Source organism: Ictalurus punctatus, chromosome 10 (assembly GCF_001660625.3).
Source record: "Ictalurus punctatus breed USDA103 chromosome 10, Coco_2.0, whole genome shotgun sequence".
Lineage (NCBI taxonomy): Eukaryota > Metazoa > Chordata > Actinopteri > Siluriformes > Ictaluridae > Ictalurus > Ictalurus punctatus.
The window spans coordinates 4,567,080-4,580,952 of record NC_030425.2 but is presented as its reverse complement, the minus strand read 5'-3'; positions in this window follow the sequence as shown (position 1 = coordinate 4,580,952).

Sequence of the window (13,873 nt, the reverse complement as noted above, 5' to 3'; positions counted from 1 at the left end):
TAGGTGGCACTTGGATAACCAGTTATGATAGTATCGTAAGTAAATTTCAAATTTACTAAATTAAAAGAGCAAATTGAACATTATTTACCATTAATGCGACTTCCAAATATGCAAATTCAGCCGTCCGTTCAGACTGGAAAGAACGATGCTCGACATCAATAGACTGGTTATGTAGTTTTCAACTGAATATAGAGTTTTAATTGAACTCACAGCTTTTGTGGCTCCTTTTTTTCATGCCGTTGAGCCATAGGCAGTAAAGGGACATATATGGCTCGCCAGTCATAGGTTCCCGACCCCTGACTTAGAGTAAATTACATGGCACAGACAAACTATTATTTTGAACACCATGTTACTGGGTTGCATTCATATTGTTACTGCACAAAAGGCAAAAAAAAAAAAAAAAAAAAAATCTGTCACATTAGCACATTTCAAATGCTCCTAAAGCTTCAACAATGTGCCATCTCTCTCTCTCTCTCTTTTTTTTTTTTTTACCACAGATGTTGCGGATCACACAACTGGATCAGGTAATAATCTCTCTCTTGTTTTTTTTTTTTTTTTTTTAAATAATTGATTACATGACTCACTGTATTGCTTTACATGCACACTAACCATCAAACTGCCAATATTACAGCAGATATCACTCTTTTTGCTTTTAATGCAAACCTTTCATTTCTTTGTATATTTTTATATTCATTCCAAAACTAACAAAAGGTGCTGGTTTGCTGTTTTCGTGAACAGCCAGTGTACATTTTTGGGCTCACCCACAGTATATCTAAGCATCTTTAATATTAATGTATGTGTTGTGTGTATATGTGTGTGTGTGTGTGTATATATATATATATATATATATATATATATATATATATATATATATATATATATATATATATATATATATATCACATAAGTGAGTACACCCCTCACATTTTTGGAAATATTTGATTAAAACCTTTTATGTGACAACACTAAAGAAATGACACTTTGCTACAATGTAAAGTAGTGAGTGTACAGCTTGTGTAACAGTGTTAATTTGCTGTCCCCTCAAAATAACTCAACACAAATCAATTAATGTCTAAACCGCAGGCAACAAAAGTGAGTACTCTAGATACGTGCGATACCGTGGCCGTGGCTCAGGTGGTAGAACAGGTTATCTATTAATCGCAGGGTTGGCGGTTTGATTCTCAGCCAACGTGACTCCACATACCGAAGTGTCTTTGGGCAAGACGCTGAACCCCAAGTTGCTCCCAAGGGCAACGCCTTGCATATCAGCTCTGCTACCATTGGTGTGAATGAGACACAGTGTAAAGCATTTTGGATAAAAGTGCATCATTTACCATTTAGATACATCATATAAGATACATTATACATGATATTAGATAGAAGATATTAGATACATAATGCATGATATTAGATACATGATATTACATACGTGATGCGTGCTATTAGATACATGACATTAGATGCATGATACCTGATATTAGATACATGATACATGGTATTAGATACATGATATTAAATGCATGATACCTGATATTACGTACATGATACATGGTATTAGATACATGATATTAGATACATGCTACATGATATTTGATACATGATATTAGATACATGGTATTAGAGACATGATATTAGTTACATGAAACATGATATTAGATACATTATATTAGATACATGACATTAGATGCATGATACATGATATTTGATGCATGATACATATTAGATACATGATATTTGATACATGATATTAGATACATATTAGACACATGCTTTTAGATACATTATAATAGATACATGATACATGATATTACATACGTAATACATGATATTAGATGCATGATATTTGATATATGATACATGATATTACACAGGTGATACTTGATATTAGATACATGATATTAGACAAATGCTTTTAGATACATGATATTAGATACATGATACATGATGTTAGATACATGATATTAGATTCATGAAAAATGATATTCGATACATGATACATGATATTAGATACATGATATTAGATACATGATACCTGATATTAGATACATGATACTAGATTTTAGATACATGGTCCATGAAATTAAATAGGTCATACATGATATTAGGTACATGGTATTAGAGACATGATATTCTTATATCATCCAATTTCGGAATGTTGTCGTGTGTCACTGGAACTGATTTTTGTGTGAAAACATCAGCCAATTTGAGAAATAAGTTACCGTCGAGTGCTGCTACTTCTATGCCAGATATTTTATAACTAGTTATCGGTTTCTGTTGACCCATTGTTTTCAAAAGTATTTCTGTTTTCTTACCGAGGGCGTGAAGCTGCATGGATAATTCCACGGTACAAAACTTTGCAGTGCTCCCCAGATCTGGGAAAGCATAGGTTCGGATACATTTCGTGCCTTTTTCCAACTTCACTTTGACGGGCACGACTGCTAGAGCACATTCTTTTGTGCCGGCCCAAGTATGGCTACCAGTTGCTAAAGAAAGGACTGCATTGGAACCAGAGAATTCTTTAGCGTGATCCTGAGGCTGTTGGGTTTCCTTTGTGTGTATATGTAGCATGGTTGGGGGACCCCTTTTACACACATTACACGACATCCACTTCTTACAATTCTTGCTCATGTGTCCTCTTTGTAGACACCCAAAACACAGTCCTTTGACTTTCAAGAATTCCACCTTTTCTTTGTTCAGTTTATTTTGAAATACTTCACATACTTCCATTGGATGATTTTTATTGCAGAACATGCAAGGCTTTACAAATGCATCAGAACCATTCATGGTATTTCCACTTTGCTTGACATTCTTTGATGGCTCCCCCTACTATTTGCTTTGGAGTAGGCTTTGTACTGGCCTTTTGATTTGGAGGTTTGCTTCAACGGGCTTTGAATCTCTCCAAAGATTGGATCCAGCATCATTCGTGATTGTTTGTCAATAAATGCAAGTAGATCTCTAAATGTTGCTCTCTGCTTGTGTTTGTCGTAGATGTTGCAAACTACTGCTCTCCACTTGTCACGAAGCCTAAATGGTAGCTTTGACACAATGATCTTTAAATTGAAGGGTGTTTTAAGATCTGTAACATAGTCCATCTTCCTCATTGTGTTATGGCAACTTTTCAAGAAGAGTGCATACAACCTCAGCCTAGATGCATCTTCTGACTTGATAGTACGCCACCTCAGTGCCTTGTCCATGAAAGCAGATGTGATTTTAACTTTATTTCCAAAATGCCATTCAAGTTGTTCCTTAGCTTCCTTATATCCCTTTCCCGGTGGCATATGAAAACAACTGCGGACAAGGTTTCTTGGTTCACCAGATGTGTATTGTTCCAAGTAATTTAACCTTTGTTGCATATTGTCAGTTTTTGTTTTGATGGGCTGCTCAAAAGATAGTATGAAAGCTCTGAACTGCAGTGGGTCTCCATGAAAGATTTAGATTTCTCTTTGTGGAAATTGCGACAATGCACTTTGCTGTATCAGTAGTTCTGTGATTACATTTTGCCTTTTCATGACATTGGTGAGGGAATTGTCATCCAAACGAGGGATATCTCTTGGAGTTTCCTTTTGTATTGAACTTTGCATAAGCCTTCTGATAGTGATTGAAGATGGGTCTTGGGTCTCCAGTTTGCTTGTGATGGCATATGTGTCGCTTTTTAAGTGACATTTTGGTCAGAGTATGCTCTATGTTTTGTTTGAACCCTTTTCATTGTCGTTGGAACAATATATTCAGTTGATGTTCTAGATGAAGTTGTGATGCTGCTCGAGTGCAAGAACTGTAACTCCGTAAGAGCGTTTATTTTGGCTTCAGCTTCAGCTATTTTTGTTTGCACTTTAAGTTTTTCTTTCTTTGATTTAATCTCACTTCTACCATGTCCAACTCCAGTTGCTCCTCCAGCGACTCCGATTGCGCAATCAGTATAGCGTGTTGTACTCGAGCTTCGGAAAGAGCGCTAGATGCGTTGCTGCCCCGAATGAAGGCCTTGCTTCGGGCCTTTTGTGCAGCCTGTGAAACGCTGTTATGTGGTGATACAGATTCCACAACAGCAGCACCATGCAGATTATCTGATGAGAGGTCTTTGACGGCCCAAGGAGGAGGACCAGTATGAAGTGTGGATATATGCTTGTCACTCTCACATTCATTGCACTTGATTACTGCCTTGCAGTTCTTCACCAAGTGAATAGTTGAAGCACAGCACTTATAGCACACACCATTCTCTTTAAGCAATATGTGCCTTTCTTCTAGAGTCTTCGCTCTGAACTCACGGCAACGTCTCAGAGGATGAGGTTTATTTTTGTGTATGGGACAATCCTTTTCTACACCAATAGGCTCGTTAAAGGAACTTCTTGTAGGAAGAATGGTGGGAAGGTAATGTTATACTCCCTTTTGTACTCCGAACCTTGATAAATCCATTTTTCTTCAAGTTCCGGTGGTTTTATTTCAGCCATATACAGTTGGTACAGTACACAGTGAAATGAAACAATGTTCCTCTAGGACCATGGTGCTACAAAAAACAACACACTAAACCACATGAGACACAGAACTAATAAGATCCACAAACATTCTACATAAAGTGCATGTGCAGTCGTGTGCTAACAACACAGGACAGTACAGTACTATTAAAACAAGACAATAGGTACAGTGACAGTGTACCACCAAACAGTACACAGTTTTAGTGTGGAAGTGTCTGATGTACAGTTGGTGCAAAAGATAGGTGCCAAGGAGTAACAATGTAATTTAAAAATGATATAAATGTAAACATAACATGCTAAGAGAATTTGGCAAATTAGCTTATACCACGTACGAACATAACAGTTATAGTGGTAGCAGCCAGGTAAAGTGTATATAAAGTATATATAGTGACAATAAATTAGTTACTATATTTTTATAAAGCAGTAGCAGCAAAAAATGCAACAGTGTCAATACAGGAATGTACAAATATTTCAATGGGAGTTGGATGGTGTTCAGTTCAGAGTGTGTGTGTGTGTGTGTGTGTGTGTGTGTGTGTGTGTGTGTGTGCGTGTGTGTCTAATGTGTGTGTGTGTGCGTGTGTGCGTGTGTGTCTAACACAGTCTGGTTGTTTGGGCCCGAATGCTTCGGTACCTTTTTCCAGATGGCAGGAGGGTAAGAGTGTGTGTGAGGGGTGTGTGGGGTCATCCACAATCTTGGTGGCTTTGCAGACGTAGAATGTGGTGTAAATGTCTGTGATGGGGGGGGGACCCCGATGATCTTCTCAGCTGTCTTCACTATTCGCTGCAGGGTCTTGCGATCTGATGAGGTGCAAATTCCGAACCAGACATTGATGCAGCTGCTCAAGATGCTCTCAATAGTTCCTCTGTAGAACGTGGTGAGGATGGGAGGTGGGAGATGGGCTTTCTTCGACCTTTGCAGAAAGTAGAGACACTGCTGGGCCTTCTTGGCTATGGAGCTGGTGTTGAGGGACAGGTGAGGTTCTCCGTAAGGTGAACAAGGAATTTGATGCTTTTGATGATCTCCATGGAGGAGCCATCGATGTTCAGTGGAGAGTGGTCATTCCGTGCTCTCCTGAAGTCAACAACCATCTCTTTTGTTTTGTCCACATTCAGAGACAGATTGTTGGCTCTGCACCAGTCTGTTAGCCGCTGCACCTCCTCTCTGTATGCTCACTCGTCGTTCTTGCAGATGAAACCCACCACGGTCGTGTCATCGGCAAACTTGATGACGTGATTGGAGCCGTGCCTTGCTGCACAGTCGTGAGCCAGCAGAGTGAACAACAGTGGACTGAGCACACAGCCCTGGGGGTGCCAGTGCTCAGTGTGGTGCTGCTGGAGATGTTGTTCCCGATCCAGACTGATTGAGTTCTCCCAGTCAAGAAGTCCAGGATCCAGTTGCAGAGGGAGGTGTTAAAGCCCAGCAGGTTCAGCTTTCCAATCAGGTGCTGAGGAATGATTGTGTTGAATGCTGAACTGAAGTCTATGAACAGCATTCGAACATAGGTGTCCTTCTTCAAGTGGGTGAGGGCCAGATGTAGGGTGATAGCGATGGCATCATCTGTTGTGCGGTTGGTGCGATACACGAACTGCAGCGGGTCCAGTGAGTGGGGAAGCAGGGTCTTGATGTTCCTCATGACGAGCCTCTCGAAGCACTTCATGATGATGTATGTGAGTGCAACGGGATGGTAGTCATAGAGGCAGGACACTGGAGACTTCTTCAGCACGGGGACGATGGTGTTAGCCTTGAAGCACGTTGGAATGATGGCGCTGCTCAGGGAGATGTTGAAGATATCAGTGAAAACATCTGCTAGCTGATCTGCACATCCTCTGAGCTCTCTGCCAGGAATGTTGTCTGGTCCAGCAGCCTCCCGTTGGTTGACTCTGCATAGAGTTTTCCTCACATCAGCCGTGGTTAGACACAGCACCTGGTCATTGGGAAGAGGGGTGGTCTTCCTTGCTGCCACGTCATTCTGTGCCTCAAGCCGAGCGTAGAAGTTCGTCAGCGCATCTGGAAATGAGGCATCATTGTCACAGGCGTGTGATGTTGTCCGGTAGTTGCTGATTGCCTGAATGCAATTCAGTTGGTCCAGTAGTAATTGAGCCACTTCTAAATATAATCAATTCTTCCCTAAGCAGTGGCTATGTACCTAAATCACTTAAATTAGCAGTTATTAAACCCTTGATTAAAAAACCTGATCTTGACCCGTCTCAATTGTCCAGCTATAGACCAATATCAAATCTCCCCTTCATCTCTAAGATTTTAGAAAAGGTTGTAGCAAAGCAGTTATGCTCGTACTTAGATAGGAATAACATTCATGAAATGTATCAGTCAGGATTTAGACCTCATCATAGCACAGAGACAGCGTTAGTTAAAGTAGTAAATGACCTTCTACTGACTTACGATCAGGGTTGTGTCTCGCTGCTTGTGTTACTCGACCTTAGTGCAGCTTTTGATACTATAGATCACACTATTCTCCTTGATAGATTAGAAAATGTTGTTGGTATTAAGGGAACAGTCCTCTCCTGGCTCAGGTCTTATCTGACCGATCGTTATCAGTTCGTAGATGTAAATGGTGAATTCTCCATGCGTACTGAGGTTACTTTTGGAGTTCCACAGGGTTCTGTTTTAGGCCCACTGCTCTTTACTTTATATATGCTACCCCTAGGTCAAATTATTCGTAAACATGGAATTAGCTTCCACTGTTATGCTGATGATACACAGTTGTATGTTTCAGCGAAGCCAGAGGACAGACATAAGCTTAGTAAAGTTGAGGATTGTGTAAAGGACATTAGACATTGGATGTTAATTAACTTCCTTCTGCTTAATTCTGATAAAACAGAAATACTTTTATTAGGCCCACGTGTAGCTAGAAGTATCCTTTCTGATCACATGGTTACTCTGGATGGTCTTTCTGTTTCATCATGTGCAGCAGTTAAAGACCTTGGAGTGATTATTGACTCCAGCCTATCATTTGATGCTCATGTAGATAATATTACTAGGATAGCCTTCTTTCATCTCAGAAATATTTCTAAAATAAGAAACATATTGTCACTACATGATGCGGAAATACTAGTTCATGCATTCGTCACCTCTAGATTAGATTACTGTAATGCCATACTGTCTGGATGTTCCAGTAGGAATATAAATAAGCTCCAATTAGTCCAGAATGCAGCTGCTAGAGTCCTAACTAGAACTAGAAGATACGACCATATCACACCGATATTATCCACACTGCATTGGCTCCCAGTAAAATCTCGCATTAATTATAAAATACTCTTATTAACCTATAAAGCACTAAACGGTCTCGCCCCACAATATCTAAGCGACCTTTTGGTTTTATATGATCCGCCACGCCTACTTAGATCAAAAGATGCAGGCTATCTGACGGTACCTCGAATAGTGAAGGCTACAGCAGGGGGAAGAGCTTTCTCTTATAGGGCCCCACAGTTATGGAACAGTCTTCCTATTAGTGTTCGGGACTCAGACACAGTCTCAGTGTTTAAGTCTAAGCTTAAAACGTATTTGTTTACTCAAGCCTACCCTGACTAGATTCTGTTCTACTTTCTCCCTCTCTCCTTTCGCCGAGCCCCACACGAATTTATGGAGATACTAGAGATCCTGATCCTTTCAGCCTCTGGATGGAGCTCAAATCTTCTTTAATTACAGACTGCTGGGACTACGGCTGCTCTTAACACCATACAGACTTCATATAAATCCATAATGAACTTTTTCACAATATCTGTTGTTACCCAGATGAGGATGGGTTCCCTTCTGAGTCGGGTTCCTCTCAAGGTTTCTTCCTCTTAAAACATCTTAGGGAGTTTTTCCTTGCCACCGTCGCCACTCAGTGGCTTGCTCAGTTGGGATAAATTCACACCTTTAATATCTGTATACCGTGTTGATATTTCTGTAAAGCTGCTTTGAGACAATGTCTATTGTAAAAAGCGCTATACAAATAAAATTGAATTGAATTGAATTGAATTGAATGCCCTGCCACTTGCGTCACATGTTTTGCATGCCCAGCACTTGCCCTGAAGGAGGAGTCTCGGGTCCTCAGTAGTGCTCGCTCCTCTGCTGTCATCCACGGCTTCCGGTTGGAGCGTGTGGTGATGGTCTTGGAGACGGTGATGCCATCAGTGCACTTGCTGATGTAGCTGGACACTGACGCCGTGTATTCCTCCAAGATGGTGGAGTTACTGTCAGTTGCAGCCTCTCTGAACATGTCCCAGTCAGTGTGCTCAAAACAGTCCTGAAGAGCAGAGATGGATCCTGCTGGCCAGGATCCATCTCTTTTCACCTGCTTCAAAACCGGTTTGGAGCATCTGACGAGCAGTATGTATGCTGGGATTAGCATAACAGTGATGTGGTCTGAGTAGCCGAGGTGTGGGCGGGGCTCCGCCCTTTACGCACCGGGGATGTTTGTGTAAACAATATCCAGCGTGTTCACCCCCTCGTTGCAAAGTCAACATGATGAAATTTAGGGAGCACTGACTTGAGATTCGCATGGTTGAAATCTCCAGCCATAATAAACAGTATATTTTATTAAATGTTACATTTAATAATAAATCAATCTTCTCACAGGATGTTGATCACAACTTTCTCTCCATAATAATATCAGTTGAAATGAAACTAAATACCCAGTGAGAAACTTCAAACCCACCAACTGGGTCAGGGCTGTACATGATCGTCTGGATGAGTCTGAACTCCCAGATGCTGTTATGGCAAAGCAACTCCACCTCCTTGTCTGCAGCATCGACAACCCGCTCAGTGTCAACATCTGGAGAGGGATTCATGCAGCACCTCAACTGGACAGAATTCATCACAAGTCAGTCTTAAACAGCTTGGTCATCCAATTCAATTTTATTTATATAGTGCTTTGAACAATGGACATGGTCACAAAGCAGCTTTACAGATATCTGGATATAGATTTAACCATAATGAGCAAGCCAGAGGCAATGATGGCGATAGAAAGACTCGGATGACATGAAGAAAACTTGAGAGGAACCAGACACAAAAGGGAACCATCCTCATCTGGGAGACACTGGATAATGAGAATATAAATTATTACTCTTCTACAATTTTATACCATACTGTCAAGCATCAGTTTCATTGTAGAGTTTCAGATTAAAGTCTAAAATATCCAAGTGAAAAGTTTCTCAATATAATGAATATTCAGCACAATTAGCAGGTGCAATCATTAGACTCTCGAGGTGAGAACATCTTGTCATGGAAATTAGACAAACAAGTGGACTCCTTAAAAAAGCAAACGGTGTCCTTTATTGAGGCATATTAACAGCATGAGAAGAGAGGAAAAAAAGAATGCTCTGTGTCTCTCACAGCTCCATTTATATAGTGACCTTCTGGATATGTTCATGTATGAAAAACAAGCATACAGCTGTTTGTCTTGATAAGGAGAAGTCAAGCCTAGCTTCGGAAGGAATAGGTTACTTCCTACGCCTGCAGTTCATCTGTCGGCTACGTATGTGGCTACTTGCAGAGCAGTTTATGTACAATATGTTGGCCTACAGAGTTATGAGTCTAAAAAGTATATTAATACAGAAAAAAAGAATGAGTACAATAATGAATTTCTCTCACAATCTACAATCTTTTTTAGGCTATCCATATGGTACCATCCACAGCAACGTCACAGCAAATATTAGGCTGTCCATGTGGGCCATCCTCAGCAGCGGTGAGTGATTCTCAGGTGAAGGAGGTTCCAATCGAAAGAAGAGTAAAAGGATGGGCCAGGCAGAACCAGAAGGCAGCAATCAGACAGCAGGAGTAACATGTAGTGAGAGGGCAGAGTATTAGCTATGCCCTTATCCTGTAGTGTCACTCAAACCTGAACGAACATGTTTACCAGAACACTATGCCATGAACCTTCAGGGGCCTGTACCATGACTGTAGTTGAACAAACTCAGGGTTATGGAATTAGTTGACAAAACCAAACCAATCATGCATTATTGGTACCATGATGCTTAAGCTACGATTAGTCCACGTGCATGTGCACATAAAAGTGTGATGTCAGCACTGAACAACCAATAGCATTAAACATGAAAAAAGCAACATACTTCTGTTTGAAAAGCAAGAAATTCTGCAGAACTATAAGGAATTTAAACCTACACTAACAAATAGCAATTGTTGCTGCCAATTCTCAGGAACATTGTGGGGGACTATCTACTGATTGTGTAAATGCCTAAGTTTACTTTTATAGGCTCACAATGAGAATACATGAATAGGGGATTGATTTTGAGGAAGAAATTAGCAACAATTAGTTTCTAACTGCCCTTCTGCTGTGGATATAGTTTTCTACCCACAGTGCTATGTAGAAGTATTTGCCCCATCCTGATTTCATGTCTCATAGTAAATTGTTTCAGAAATTAAAACAAAATCTATGATAAAAACAAATGCAGCCGAGTAAACACTAAATACAGTTCTTAAATGATATTTATTGAAGCAAAAACGTTATCCAATACCAACTGGGCCTGTGTGAAAATGTATTTGCCCCCATATATCCAGAAGACAAGTATCGTACTTTATATTTTGTGAATGTTTGCAAATCGCCTTCCCAAATGTGCTCGTTATCAGATTCCACAGCTAATCAGATAAAGTTACCATTGTCTCTGACTGTGCAGCTATGTCATCATGTTTTGGGCAAATCATTTTACACCAGACTGCTTTGTGAATGAGCTTGTTGCCAAGGTCTCTGAAGTAGGAGCTGTAAATTCACAGCTCTATTCCAGAAAGGGGTCAGGGAGCAGCAGCTCATTTGTATTTAAAGAGACACACATGAAAAAAGAATTTTTGCTTCCACCCAAAAAGGGGCATTTTCAGCATGGTACAATAAATGATCTGCGGGGAATTGATGGGTGTACTACAAGACACATTCACACTTCAAATTTATAACAGGGCTGTTTATTCAGGGTCTTACCATCACCTCTTGGGAGAGGGTGAAGGTGGCCACATGTGTTGCAGTGATCTTGTACTCCATCACTATTCCAACACAACCACCATGGCTAGAAATCTCTTTGGCATAAAAAAAGAAAAAACATGTTTGGTAAATTGAGGCTCTCTATGAGAAATCACATAAATATCTAAAAACATGAAAAGCATTCTGGCTAGGTCACCTGATGGAGGACAATATACCCCAGCCCACTTAGTTTCCACATGACACCCAGGAAGTCTTCCTTAGTGGCCTCCAACACAGCCAAGCACTGCATGTGGAAAACACCACCTCAGTAAGAAATAAAAGGAGATCCTTACCTGGGACTCACAGAGGCAGAAAATGGTGCATATGTAGGTAGAAGGTTTAAAAGCAACTCAACATCCAGGTCATAAACATACACTCAGCAGGATAATCCAAAATAATATCCAGAACAATCACAAGGCAAGGAAGGGACAAAATATCAGTCATTAGAAGTTACATCAAAACCGAAGCACTAACCAAGCAGCAAAGACAATTTGCAGGCAACCGGCAACTAAACTACACTAACTAAACACTTCATACCGAAGTTCAAGCTCATGTGGTTTATATAGCATGGGAACAGGAAACAATCAGGGTAAAGGAAGCAGAGGTTTTAGAATTCAAGAGAGCATGAAGACTAGACTAGAAGTGAAATACATTTATTGGGATATTTCTGCAAAATGTAGATAGATGGCAGGAAGTGATTTTCTACATAGGAAGCACTATCACAAACTCAACATGCCTATGTTTTGCATAATTTATGGTTGCTGAAATTAAACCGAGAAACCACAAGGAGCTTTTATCATGTACCAAAAGTTGTTCATAAGGGGGGAAATGCAAGAAATTGACTGAAAAACGCACGAAAAAGTGACTTGTAAACCTGCGTCACTGCACTTCATCACACCACCTCATCTTTCAGTATTTTACTATAAGAGCCCCGTCCAACAGTCAGGAACTGTTAATCATCTAATTATCCAATATTTTGTCAAATATTAACAGAGACTTTTAATTTTCACATATGATTTTATTCAGGATTGATTGTCCTGCTGCTGTCAGTCACCGGTGTGTGTCTTTTACTGGCTGGATTGTGTCTCTACGCGTGTATCAGTAAGTCTTTAACTTCATCTTTTAGCAAAAACTTAGTGTGCTAAAATTGATTGTGTTGATAAATATGACATGACCGAACGTGTTTTTGTTTTTTTAAGGAAGCAGAAGACAGAGTGTGAAATGTATTGTGTTCAGCTGAACAGCGTATTATTAAATCCTGGTTTAATCACATCTAAGCATCTAATAGCCGTGTATAAATGTATAGTCGTGTATTCAATCCACTCGTCATAATAAAATAAATAAAACGGCACTGTAAACAAATACTGGTCTAAATGAAACTTTCTTTTAATCTTAAATGTTTTTTTTTTCAAAGCACTACAGTGTTTTTTTGTTTGTTTGCTTTTTGAACTAAAGGTTAAAGCTGAATGTGTGTGTAAACTGTTCCCCCTGCAGATGCTGATGAGGTTTACACAGAGGTGATGTACACACTCTCCACTCTTCAGTTCTCAGAGGAAACACAGCTCCTTTCAACTTCCTCTGAATGATGGACACTGAACCCCTTCTCTTCTGTCACACACCTTTCAGTTTAAAGTCTGAACTAATTGAAGTCTTATTTGTTCAATAACAGAAATGTTCCTAAAATTAATTTGATCCTCTTGAATGCTTATCATTTGAAATAGAAACTGTACATCACTTATATTTACACTGAGCTTCTGAAAAACTATTTAAAAGTTGAAATTTATATGTACAATAAATATTTTTTTTTTATCAGAGGTACAGCTTAAATCATTTGAATCTTGCTTCTTATACAACCCAGCTGTGTGGATTATTTAAAAATGTTTTAAATACAATGTCAGCTCATAGCTGCATTTATTATTATTTTTTTTACAAAATACTGTTGTAGTGTTAATTACAGTTATTTTATATGTCTTAATAATGAATCCGGCATTAGCCAATCAGATGTGGCCACGTCATCATACCGGAACTAGTTGACTGCGTTGTTATGTTCTTTAAGGCAGTATGCTCGTAGGCTCTGGTGTGGATGGTCGTTAACAAATCCATCAGCACTGGGCAAGAGCATAACTCCATTGTTGTAAGTTCGTGCTTAATAAGTAAGTAAAGTTCCTGCAATGGGTTCTCTTTACGCCTCCACGGACACTTAATAGCCAAGACGAAAGCACAACAAGTGGTGTCAGAAGCTGAGCGAGAAAGAAATTCATCGTCAGATTGTGTGTTGTGAGTCGCTGGGATATCCTCCGTGTAGTGACTTTATTATTCCATTGACCTTATAATCACTGCAAAACGTGATGTGAAGCCATATTGGAGACTGATGGGACAGGTTTTTTTTATTTTTTATTTTTTATTTTTTATTTTTTTTTTGCACGCTATCTG